The sequence below is a fragment of the Salmo salar genome, chromosome 18, assembly GCF_965601325.2.
Source record: "Salmo salar chromosome 18, fSalSal1, whole genome shotgun sequence".
NCBI classification, from domain to species: Eukaryota; Metazoa; Chordata; class Actinopteri; order Salmoniformes; family Salmonidae; genus Salmo; species Salmo salar.
The window spans coordinates 90,483,207-90,497,905 of NC_138308.1; the positions used below are offsets into that span (position 1 = coordinate 90,483,207).

A 14,699-nucleotide genomic window follows, 5' to 3' on the forward strand; every position below is an offset into this window, starting at 1 on the left:
GCATGACACAGTGCTATATTAACCAGACCATCCCCTGGCATGACACAGTGCTATATTAACCAGACCATCCTCTAGCATGACACAGTGCTATATTAAACAGACCATCCCCTGGCACAGTGCTATATTAACCAGACCATCCTCTAGCATGACACAGTGCTATATTAACCAGACCATCCCCTGGCACAGTGCTATATTAACCAGACCATCCCCTGGCATGACACAGTGCTATATTAACCAGACCATCCCCTGGCATGGCACAGTGCTATATTAACCAGACCATCCCCTGGCATGGCACAGTGCTATATTAACCAGACCATCCCCTGGCATGGCACAGTGCTATATTAACCAGACCATCCTCTAGCATGACACAGTGCTATATTAACCAGACCATCCCCTGGCATGACACAGTGTTATATTAACCAGACCATCCTCTAGCATGGCACAGTGCTATATTAACCAGACCATCCCCTGGCATGGCACAGTGCTATATTAACACAGACCATCCCCTGGCATGGCACAGTGCTATATTAACCAGCCCATCCCCTGGCACAGTGCTATATTAACCAGACCATCCCCTGGCACAGTGCTATATTAACCAGACCATCCCCTGGCATGACACAGTGCTATATTAACCAGACCATCCTCTAGCATGGCACAGTGCTATATTAACCAGACCATCCTCTAGCATGACACAGTGCTATATTAACCAGACCATCCCCTGGTATGACACAGTGCTATATTAACCATACCATCCCCTGGCATGGCACAGTGCTATATTAACCAGACCATCCTCTAGCATGGCACAGTGCTATATTAACCAGACCATCCCCTGGCACAGTGCTATATTAACCAGACCATCCCCTGGCATGGCACAGTGCTATATTAACCAGACCATCCCCTGGCATGACACAGTGCTATATTAACCAGACCATCCTCTAGCATGGCACAGTGCTATATTAACCAGACCATCCCCTGGCACAGTGCTATATTAACCAGACCATCCTCTAGCATGACACAGTGCTATATTAACCAGACTATCCTCTAGCATGGCACAGTGCTATATTAACCAGACTATCCTCTAGCATGACACAGTGCTATATTAACCAGACCATCCCCTGGCATGACACAGTGTTATATTAACCAGACCATCCCCTGGCACAGTGCTATATTAACCAGACCATCCTCTAGCATGACACAGTGCTATATTAACCAGACTATCCTCTAGCATGACACAGTGCTATATTAACCAGACCATCCCCTGGCATGACACAGTGTTATATTAACCAGACCATCCCCTGGCACAGTGCTATATTAACCAGACCATCCTCTAGCATGACACAGTGCTATATTAACCAGACTATCCTCTAGCATGACACAGTGCTATATTAACCAGACCATCCCCTGGCATGACACAGTGCTATATTAACCAGACCATCCTCTAGCATGGCACAGTGCTATATTAACCAGACCATCCTCTAGCATGACACAGTGCTATATTAACCAGACCATCCCCTGGCATGACACAGTGCTATATTAACCAGACCATCCCCTGGCATGGCACAGTGCTATATTAACCAGACCATCCCTGGCATGACACAGTGTTATATTAACCAGACCATCCTCTAGCATGACACAGTGCTATATTAACCAGACCATCCCCTGGCATGACACAGTGCTATATTAACCAGACCATCCCCTGGCATGACACAGTGCTATATTAACCAGACCATCCCCTGGCATGGCACAGTGCTATATTAACCAGACCATCCCCTGGCACAGTGCTATATTAACCAGACCATCCCCTGGCATGGCACAGTGCTATATTAACCAGACCATCCCCTGGCATGACACAGTGCTATATTAACCAGACCATCCCCTGGCACAGTGCTATATTAACCAGACCATCCCCTGGCATGGCACAGTGCTATATTAACCAGACCATCCCCTGGCATGACACAGTGCTATATTAACCAGACCATCCCCTGGCACAGTGCTATATTAACCAGACCATCCCCTGGCATGACACAGTGCTATATTAACCAGACCATCCCCTGGCACAGTGCTATATTAACCAGACCATCCCCTGGCATGGCACAGTGCTATATTAACCAGACCATCCCCTGGCATGACACAGTGCTATATTAACACAGACCATCCCCTGGCATGGCACAGTGCTATATTAACCAGACCATCCTCTAGCATGACACAGTGCTATATTAACCAGACCATCCTCTAGCATGGCACAGTGCTATATTAACCAGACCATCCTCTAGCATGGCACAGTGCTATATCAACCAGACCATCCTCTAGCATGACACAGTGCTATATTAACCAGACCATCCTCTAGCATGGCACAGTGCTATATTAACCAGACCATCCCCTGGCATGGCACAGTGCTATATTAACCAGACCATCCTCTGGCATGACACAGTGCTATATTAACCAGACCATCCCCTGGCATGACACAGTGCTATATTAACCAGACCATCCCCTGGCACAGTGCTATATTAACCAGACCATCCCCTGGTACAGTGCTATATTAACCAGACCATCCCCTGGCATGGCACAGTGCTATATTAACCAGACCATCCTCTAGCATGGCACAGTGCTATATTAACCAGACCATCCCCTGGCACAGTGCTATATTAACCAGACCATCCCCTGGTACAGTGCTATATTAACCAGACTATCCCCTGGCATGGCACAGTGCTATATTAACCAGACCATCCCCTGGTACAGTGCTATATTAACCAGACCATCCTCTAGCATGACACAGTGCTATATTAACCAGACCATCCTCTAGCACAGTGCTATATTAACCAGACCATCCTCTAGCACAGTGCTATATTAACCAGACCATCCCTGGCACAGTGCTATATTAACCAGACCATCCCCTGGCACAGTGCTATATTAACCAGACCATCCCCTGGCATGGCACAGTGCTATATTAACCAGACCATCCTCTGAGCACAGTGCTATATTAACACAGACCATCCCCTGGCATGGCACAGTGCTATATTAACCAGACCATCCCCTGGCATGGCACAGTGCTATATTAACCAGACCATCCCCTGGCATGACACAGTGCTATATTAACCAGACCATCCTCTAGCATGGCACAGTGCTATATTAACCAGACCATCCCCTGGCACAGTGCTATATTAACCAGACCATCCCCTGGCATGACACAGTGCTATATTAACCAGACCATCCCCTGGCACAGTGCTATATTAACCAGACCATCCCCTGGCATGACACAGTGCTATATTAACCAGACCATCCCCTGGCATGACACAGTGTTATATTAACCAGACCATCCCCTGACACAGTGCTATATTAACCAGACCATCCCCTGGCATGACACAGTGCTATATTAACCAGACCATCCTCTAGCATGGCACAGTGCTATATTAACCAGACCATCCTCTAGCATGGCACAGTGCTATATTAACCAGACCATCCCCTGGCATGGCACAGTGCTATATTAACCAGACCATCCCCTGGCATGACACAGTGCTATATTAACCAGACCATCCCCTGGCACAGTGCTATATTAACCAGACCATCCTCTAGCATGACACAGTGCTATATTAACCAGACCATCCCCTGGCATGACACAGTGCTATATTAACCAGACCATCCCCTGGCATGGTACAGTGCTATATTAACCAGACCATCCTCTAGCATGGCACAGTGCTATATTAACCAGACCATCCCCTGGCATGGCACAGTGCTATATTAACCAGACCATCCCCTGGCATGGTACAGTGCTATATTAACCAGACCATCCTCTAGCATGGCACAGTGCTATATTAACCAGACCATCCCCTGGCATGGCACAGTGCTATATTAACCAGACCATCCCCTGGCATGACACAGTGCTATATTAACCAGACCATCCCCTGACACAGTGCTATATTAACCAGACCATCCTCTAGCATGACACAGTGCTATATTAACCAGACCATCCCCTGGCATGACACAGTGCTATATTAACCAGACCATCCCCTGGCATGGTACAGTGCTATATTAACCAGACCATCCTCTAGCATGGCACAGTGCTATATTAACCAGACCATCCCCTGGCATGGCACAGTGCTATATTAACCAGACCATCCCCTGGCATGGTACAGTGCTATATTAACCAGACCATCCTCTAGCATGACACAGTGCTATATTAACCAGACCATCCCCTGGCATGGCACAGTGCTATATTAACCAGACCATCCTCTGGCATGGCACAGTGCTATATTAACCAGACCATCCCCTGGCATGACACAGTGCTATATTAACCAGACCATCCTCTAGCATGGCACAGTGCTATATTAACCAGACCATCCCCTGGCATGACACAGTGCTATATTAACCAGACCATCCCCTGGCATGACACAGTGCTATATTAACCAGACCATCCCCTGGCACAGTGCTATATTAACCAGACCATCCCCTGGCATGACACAGTGCTATATTAACCAGACCATCCCCTGGCATGACACAGTGCTATATTAACCAGACCATCCCCTGGCACAGTGCTATATTAACCAGACCATCCCCTGGCACAGTGCTATATTAACCAGACCATCCCCTGGCATGGTACAGTGCTATATTAACCAGACCATCCCCTGGCATGGCACAGTGCTATATTAACCAGACCATCCCCTGGCATGACACAGTGCTATATTAACCAGACCATCCTCTAGCACAGTGCTATATTAACCAGACCATCCCCTGGCACAGTGCTATATTAACCAGACCATCCCCTGGCATGGCACAGTGCTATATTAACCAGACCATCCCCTGAGCACAGTGCTATATTAACCAGACCATCCCCTGGCACAGTGCTATATTAACCAGACCATCCCCTGGCATGGCACAGTGCTATATTAACCAGACCATCCCCTGGCACAGTGCTATATTAACCAGACCATCCCCTGGCATGGCACAGTGCTATATTAACCAGACCATCCCCTGGCATGACACAGTGCTATATTAACCAGACCATCCCCTGGCACAGTGCTATATTAACCAGACCATCCCCTGGCATGGCACAGTGCTATATTAACCAGACCATCCTCTAGCATGACACAGTGCTATATTAACCAGACCATCCTCTAGCATGGCACAGTGCTATATTAACCAGACCATCCTCTAGCATGACACAGTGCTATATTAACCAGACCATCCCCTGGCATGACACAGTGCTATATTAACCAGACCATCCCCTGGCATGGCACAGTGCTATATTAACCAGACCATCCCCTAGCATGGCACAGTGCTATATTAACCAGACCATCCTCTAGCATGGCACAGTGCTATATTAACCAGACCATCCTCTAGCATGGCACAGTGCTATATTAACCAGACCATCCCCTAGCACAGTGCTATATTAACCAGACCATCCTCTAGCACAGTGCTATATTAACCAGACCATCCCCTGGCATGACACAGTGCTATATTAACCAGACCATCCCCTGGCATGACACAGTGCTATATTAACCAGACCATCCCCTGGCATGACACAGTGCTATATTAACCAGACCATCCCCTGGCATGGCACAGTGCTATATTAACCAGACCATCCTCTAGCATGGCACAGTGCTATATTAACACAGACCATCCCCTGGCACAGTGCTATATTAACACAGACCATCCCCTGGCATGGCACAGTGCTATATTAACCAGACCATCCCCTGGCATGACACAGTGCTATATTAACCAGACCATCCCCTGGCATGGCACAGTGCTATATTAACCAGACCATCCCCTGGCACAGTGCTATATTAACCAGACCATCCCCTGGCATGGCACAGTGCTATATTAACCAGACCATCCCCTGGCATGACACAGTGCTATATTAACCAGACCATCCCCTGGCATGACACAGTGCTATATTAACCAGACCATCCCCTGGCACAGTGCTATATTAACCAGACCATCCCCTGGCATGGCACAGTGCTATATTAACCAGACCATCCCCTGGCATGGCACAGTGCTATATTAACCAGAACATCCCCTGGCACAGTGCTATATTAACCAGACCATCCCCTGGCATGGCACAGTGCTATATTAACCAGACCATCCCCTGGTATGACACAGTGCTATATTAACCAGACCATCCCCTGGCATGACACAGTGCTATATTAACCAGACCATCCCCTGGCATGACACAGTGCTATATTAACACAGACCATCCCCTGGCATGACACAGTGCTATATTAACCAGACCATCCTCTGGCATGACACAGTGCTATATTAACCAGACCATCCCCTGGCATGACACAGTGCTATATTAACCAGACCATCCCCTGGCACAGTGCTATATTAACCAGACCATCCCCTGGCACAGTGCTATATTAACCAGACCATCCCCTGGCACAGTGCTATATTAACCAGACCATCCCCTGGCACAGTGCTATATTAACCAGACCATCCCCTGGTACAGTGCTATATTAACCAGACCATCCCCTGGCATGACACAGTGCTATATTAACCAGACCATCCCCTGGCATGACAAAGTGCTATATTAACCATACCATCCCCTGGCATGGCACAGTGCTATATTAACCAGAACATCCCCTGGCACAGTGCTATATTAACCAGACCATCCCCTGGCATGACACAGTGCTATATTAACCAGACCATCCTCTAGCATGGCACAGTGCTATATTAACCAGACCATCCCCTGGCATGGCACAGTGCTATATTAACCAGACCATCCCCTGGCATGACACAGTGCTATATTAACCAGACCATCCCCTGGCATGACACAGTGCTATATTAACCAGACCATCCTCTAGCATGGCACAGTGCTATATTAACCAGACCATCCTCTAGCATGACACAGTGCTATATTAACCAGACCATCCCCTGGCATGACACAGTGCTATATTAACCAGACCATCCCCTGGCATGACACAGTGCTATATTAACCAGACCATCCCCTGGTACAGTGCTATATTAACCAGACCATCCCCTGGCATGACACAGTGCTATATTAACCAGACCATCCCCTGGCACAGTGCTATATTAACCAGACCATCCTCTAGCATGGCACAGTGCTATATTAACCAGACCATCCCCTGGCATGACACAGTGCTATATTAACCAGACCATCCCCTGGCATGACACAGTGCTATATTAACCAGACCATCCCCTGGCATGACACAGTGCTATATTAACCAGACCATCCTCTAGCATGGTACAGTGCTATATTAACCAGACCATCCCCTGGCACAGTGCTATATTAACCAGACCATCCCCTGGCATGACACAGTGCTATATTAACCATACCATCCCCTGGCCTGGTACAGTGCTATATTAACCAGACCATCCCCTGGCACAGTGCTATATTAACCAGACCATCCCCTGGCACAGTGCTATATTAACCAGACCATCCCCTGGCACAGTGCTATATTAACCAGACCATCCCCTGGCATGGCACAGTGCTATATTAACCAGACCATCCCCTGGCATGGTACAGTGCTATATTAACCAGACCATCCCCTGGCATGGCACAGTGCTATATTAACCAGACCATCCCCTGGCATGACACAGTGCTATATTAACCAGACCATCCCCTGGCATGACACAGTGCTATATTAACCAGACCATCCCCTGGCATGGCACAGTGCTATATTAACCAGACCATCCCCTGGCATGGTACAGTGCTATATTAACCAGACCATCCCCTGGCATGGTACAGTGCTATATTAACCAGACCATCCCCTGGCACAGTGCTATATTAACCAGACCATCCCCTGGCATGACACAGTGCTATATTAACCAGACCATCCCCTGGCACAGTGCTATATTAACCAGACCATCCCCTGGCATGACACAGTGCTATATTAACCAGACCATCCCCTGGCACAGTGCTATATTAACCAGACCATCCCCTGGCATGACACAGTGCTATATTAACCAGACCATCCCATGACACAGTGCTATATTAACCAGACCATCCCCTGGCACAGTGCTATATTAACCAGACCATCCCTGCATGACACAGTGCTATATTAACCAGACCATCCCCTGGCATGGCACAGTGCTATATTAACCAGACCATCCCCTGGCATGACACAGTGCTATATTAACCAGACCATCCCCTGGCATGACACAGTGCTATATTAACCAGACCATCCCCTGGCACAGTGCTATATTAACCAGACCATCCTCTAGCACAGTGCTATATTAACCAGACCATCCCCTGGCATGGCACAGTGCTATATTAACCAGACCATCCCCTGGCATGACACAGTGCTATATTAACCAGACCATCCCCTGGCACAGTGCTATATTAACCAGACCATCCCCTGGCATGACACAGCGCTATATTAACCAGACCATCCCCTGGCATGACACAGTGCTATATTAACCAGACCATCCCCTGGCATGGCACAGTGCTATATTAACCAGAACATCCCCTGGCATGGCACAGTGCTATATTAACCAGACCATCCCCTGGCATGGCACAGTGCTATATTAACCAGACCATCCCCTGGCATGGCACAGTGCTATATTAACACAGACCATCCCCTGGCATGACACAGTGCTATATTAACCAGACCATCCCCTGGCATGACCCAGTGCTATATTAACCAGACCATCCCCTGGCACAGTGCTATATTAACCAGACCATCCCCTGGTACAGTGCTATATTAACCAGACCATCCTCTAGCACAGTGCTATATTAACCAGACCATCCCCTGGCATGGCACAGTGCTATATTAACCAGACCATCCCCTGGTACAGTGCTATATTAACCAGACCATCCCCTGGCACAGTGCTATATTAACCAGACCATCCACTGGCATGGCACAGTGCTATATTAACCAGACCATCCCCTGGCATGACACAGTGCTATATTAACCAGACCATCCCCTGGCATGGCACAGTGCTATATTAACCAGACCATCCCCTGGCACAGTGCTATATTAACCAGACCATCCCCTGGCATGACACAGTGCTATATTAACCAGACCATCCCCTGGCACAGTGCTATATTAACCAGACCATCCCCTGGCACAGTGCTATATTAACCAGACCATCCTCTAGCATGGCACAGTGCTATATTAACCAGACCATCCTCTAGCATGACACAGTGCTATATTAACCAGACCATCCCCTGGCATGACACAGTGCTATATTAACCAGACCATCCCCTGGCATGGCACAGTGCTATATTAACCAGACCATCCTCTAGCATGGCACAGTGCTATATTAACCAGACCATCCCCTGGCACAGTGCTATATTAACCAGACCATCCCCTGGCACAGTGCTATATTAACCAGACCATCCCCTGGCACAGTGCTATATTAACCAGACCATCCCCTGGCACAGTGCTATATTAACCAGACCATCCCCTGGCATGGCACAGTGCTATATTAACCAGACCATCCTCTAGCATGGCACAGTGCTATATTAACCAGACCATCCCCTGGCACAGTGCTATATTAACCAGACCATCCCCTGGCACAGTGCTATATTAACCAGACCATCCCCTGGCATGACACAGTGCTATATTAACCAGACCATCCCCTGGCATGGCACAGTGCTATATTAACCAGACCATCCCCTGGCATGACACAGTGCTATATTAACCAGACCATCCCCTGGCATGGGACAGTGCTATATTAACCAGACCATCCCCTGGCATGGCACAGTGCTATATTAACCAGACCATCCCCTGGCATGACACAGTGCTATATTAACCAGACCATCCCCTGGCATGGCACAGTGCTATATTAACCAGACCATCCCCTGGCACAGTGCTATATTAACCAGACCATCCCCTGGCATGGCACAGTGCTATATTAACCAGACCATCCCCTGGCACAGTGCTATATTAACCAGACCATCCCCTGGCATGGCACAGTGCTATATTAACCAGACCATCCCCTGGCATGGCACAGTGCTATATTAACCAGACCATCCTCTAGCATGGCACAGTGCTATATTAACACAGACCATCCCCTGGCATGACACAGTGCTATATTAACCAGACCATCCCCTGGCATGACAAAGTGCTATATTAACCAGACCATCCCCTGGCATGGTACAGTGCTATATTAACCAGACCATCCCCTGGCATGGCACAGTGCTATATTAACCAGACCATCCTCTAGCATGGCACAGTGCTATATTAACCAGACCATCCCCTGGCATGGCACAGTGCTATATTAACCAGACCATCCCCTGGCACAGTGCTATATTAACCAGACCATCCCCTGGCATGACACAGTGCTATATTAACCAGACCATCCCCTGGCATGGCACAGTGCTATATTAACCAGACCATCCTCTAGCATGACACAGTGCTATATTAACCAGACCATCCCCTGGCATGACCCAGTGCTATATTAACCAGACCATCCCCTGGCACAGTGCTATATTAACACAGACCATCCCCTGGCATGACCCAGTGCTATATTAACCAGACCATCCTCTAGCATGGCACAGTGCTATATTAACCAGACCATCCCCTGGCATGACCCAGTGTTATATTAACCAGACCATCCTCTAGCATGGCACAGTGCTATATTAACCAGACCATCCTCTAGCACAGTGCTATATTAACCAGACCATCCCCTGGCATGACACAGTGCTATATTAACCAGACCATCCTCTAGCATGGCACAGTGCTATATTAACCAGACCATCCTCTAGCATGGCACAGTGCTATATTAACCAGACTATCCTCTAGCATGACACAGTGCTATATTAACCAGACCATCCTCTAGCATGGCACAGTGCTATATTAACCAGACCATCCCCTGGCACAGTGCTATATTAACCAGACCATCCCCTGGCATGACACAGTGCTATATTAACCAGACCATCCCCTGGCATGACACAGTGCTATATTAACCAGACCATCCCCTGGCATGACACAGTGCTATATTAACCAGACCATCCCCTGGCATGACACAGTGCTATATTAACCAGACCATCCTCTAGCATGGCACAGTGCTATATTAACCAGACCATCCTCTAGCATGACACAGTGCTATATTAACCAGACCATCCCCTGGCATGGCACAGTGCTATATTAACCAGACCATCCCCTGGCATGGCACAGTGCTATATTAACCAGACCATCCCCTGGCATGGCACAGTGCTATATTAACCAGACCATCCCCTGGCATGACACAGTGCTATATTAACCAGACCATCCCCTGGCATGACACAGTGCTATATTAACCAGACCATCCCCTGGCACAGTGCTATATTAACCAGACCATCCCCTGGCATGGCACAGTGCTATATTAACCAGACCATCCCCTGGCATGGCACAGTGCTATATTAACCAGACCATCCCCTGGCATGACACAGTGCTATATTAACCAGACCATCCCCTGGCATGGCACAGTGCTATATTAACCAGACCATCCCCTGGCATGGTACAGTGCTATATTAACCAGACCATCCCCTGGCATGGCACAGTGCTATATTAACCAGACCATCCCCTGGCCTGGTACAGTGCTATATTAACCAGACCATCCCCTGGCATGACACAGTGCTATATTAACCAGACCATCCCCTGGCATGACACAGTGCTATATTAACACAGACCATCCCCTGGCATGACACAGTGCTATATTAACCAGACCATCCTCTAGCATGGCACAGTGCTATATTAACCAGACCATCCTCTAGCACAGTGCTATATTAACCAGACCATCCCCTGGCATGACACAGTGCTATATTAACCAGACCATCCTCTAGCATGGCACAGTGCTATATTAACCAGACCATCCTCTAGCATGGCACAGTGCTATATTAACCAGACTATCCTCTAGCATGACACAGTGCTATATTAACCAGACCATCCTCTAGCATGGCACAGTGCTATATTAACCAGACCATCCCCTGGCACAGTGCTATATTAACCAGACCATCCCCTGGCATGACACAGTGCTATATTAACCAGACCATCCCCTGGCATGACACAGTGCTATATTAACCAGACCATCCCCTGGCATGACACAGTGCTATATTAACCAGACCATCCCCTGGCATGACACAGTGCTATATTAACCAGACCATCCTCTAGCATGGCACAGTGCTATATTAACCAGACCATCCTCTAGCATGACACAGTGCTATATTAACCAGACCATCCTCTAGCATGGCACAGTGCTATATTAACCAGACCATCCCCTGGCATGGCACAGTGCTATATTAACCAGACCATCCCCTGGCATGGCACAGTGCTATATTAACCAGACCATCCCCTGGCACAGTGCTATATTAACCAGACCATCCCCTGGCATGACACAGTGCTATATTAACCAGACCATCCCCTGGCATGACACAGTGCTATATTAACCAGACCATCCCCTGGCACAGTGCTATATTAACCAGACCATCCCCTGGCATGGCACAGTGCTATATTAACCAGACCATCCCCTGGCATGGCACAGTGCTATATTAACCAGACCATCCCCTGGCATGGTACAGTGCTATATTAACCAGACCATCCCCTGGCATGGCACAGTGCTATATTAACCAGACCATCCCCTGGCATGGCACAGTGCTATATTAACCAGACCATCCCCTGGCATGACACAGTGCTATATTAACCAGACCATCCCCTGGCACAGTGCTATATTAACCAGACCATCCCCTGGCATGACACAGTGCTATATTAACACAGACCATCCCCTGGCATGGCACAGTGCTATATTAACCAGACCATCCCCTGGCATGGCACAGTGCTATATTAACCAGACCATCCCCTGGCACAGTGCTATATTAACCAGATCATCCCCTGGCATGGCACAGTGCTATATTAACCAGACCATCCCCTGGCATGGCACAGTGCTATATTAACCAGACCATCCCCTGGCATGGCACAGTGCTATATTAACCAGACCATCCCCTGGCATGGCACAGTGCTATATTAACCAGACCATCCCCTGGCATGGCACAGTGCTATATTAACCAGACCATCCCCTGGCATGACACAGTGCTATATTAACCAGACCATCCCCTGGCATGACACAGTGCTATATTAACCAGACCATCCCCTGGCATGGCACAGTGCTATATTAACCAGACCATCCCCTGGCATGACACAGTGCTATATTAACCAGACCATCCTCTAGCATGGCACAGTGCTATATTAACCAGACCATCCCCTGGCATGACACAGTGCTATATTAACCAGACCATCCTCTAGCATGGCACAGTGCTATATTAACCAGACCATCCCCTGGCATGACACAGTGCTATATTAACCAGACCATCCCCTGGCATGGCACAGTGCTATATTAACCAGACCATCCCCTGGCACAGTGCTATATTAACCAGACCATCCCCTGGCATGGCACAGTGCTATATTAACCAGACCATCCCCTGGCATGACACAGTGCTATATTAACCAGACCATCCCCTGGTATGGCACAGTGCTATATTAACCAGACCATCCTCTAGCATGGCACAGTGCTATATTAACCAGAACATCCCCTGGCATAGCACAGTGCTATATTAACCAGACCATCCCCTGGCATGACACAGTGCTATATTAACCGACCATCCCCTGGCATGGCACAGTGCTATATTAACCAGACCATCCCCTGGCATGGCACAGTGCTATATTAACCAGACCATCCCCTGGTACAGTGCTATATTAACCAGACCATCCCCTGGCATGGCACAGTGCTATATTAACCAGACCATCCCCTGGCACAGTGCTATATTAACCAGACCATCCCCTGGCCTGGTACAGTGCTATATTAACCAGACCATCCCCTGGCATGGCACAGTGCTATATTAACCAGACCATCCCCTGGCATGGCACAGTGCTATATTAACCAGACCATCCCCTGGCACAGTGCTATATTAACCAGACCATCCCCTGGCATGGCACAGTGCTATATTAACCAGACCATCCTCTAGCATGACACAGTGCTATATTAACCAGACCATCCTCTAGCATGACACAGTGCTATATTAACCAGACCATCCTCTAGCATGGCACAGTGCTATATTAACACAGACCATCCTCTAGCATGGCACAGTGCTATAAGAGCACACTACTGTAAAGAGAGATGGTATTGGCCCAGGGTGGAAAGTCAGAATACTAGACATTGAGGACCATGAAAGTGATGCAACCTCTGCCAGCGTGTGTACATGGAACAGTAATGGTGCATCCTCATGCAGAGTCAACAGGACTTACGGGATCAAAGAGAGAACACAGCAAAGATGGCATCAAGGCCAGCGGTGGCTACTTTGAAGAATCTCAAAAATATATAATTTTTTGGTTGAACACTTTTTTGCTTACTACATTATTCCATGTGTTATTTCATAGTTTTGATGTCTTCACTATTATTCTACAACGTAGAAAATAGTAAAAATAAAGAAAAACCCTTGAATGAGTAGGTGTGTCCAAACCTTTGACAGGCACTGTATTTATCAAAGAATTGGCGAGGGCACTAGAACAGTCTGCAGCACCCGACCTCACCCTACTAGAATCTGAAGTCAAATGTCTACTGTTTGCTGATGATCTGGTGCTTCCGTCCCCAACCAAGGAGGGCCTACAGCAGCACCTAGATCTCTACACAGATTCTGTCAGACTTAGGCCATAACAAAATTGTCTGAGAGTCCTTGAAGTGCCTTTTGTCACACTGCAAGCGGGCTGACATGTGCCTTTTACTGAGGAGTGGCTTCCGTCTGGCCACTCTACCATAAAGGCCTG

The 14,699-nt window shown here is 48.2% G+C and overlaps 1 protein-coding gene across 1 annotated transcript in view; it reads right to left on the bottom strand.

The window, feature by feature from the left end:
- LOC106578039 (5-hydroxytryptamine receptor 2C) overlaps nt 1-14,699 on the bottom strand; it is a 256,500-nt gene that overhangs the window by 7,463 nt on the left and 234,338 nt on the right. The window lies entirely within an intron of this gene.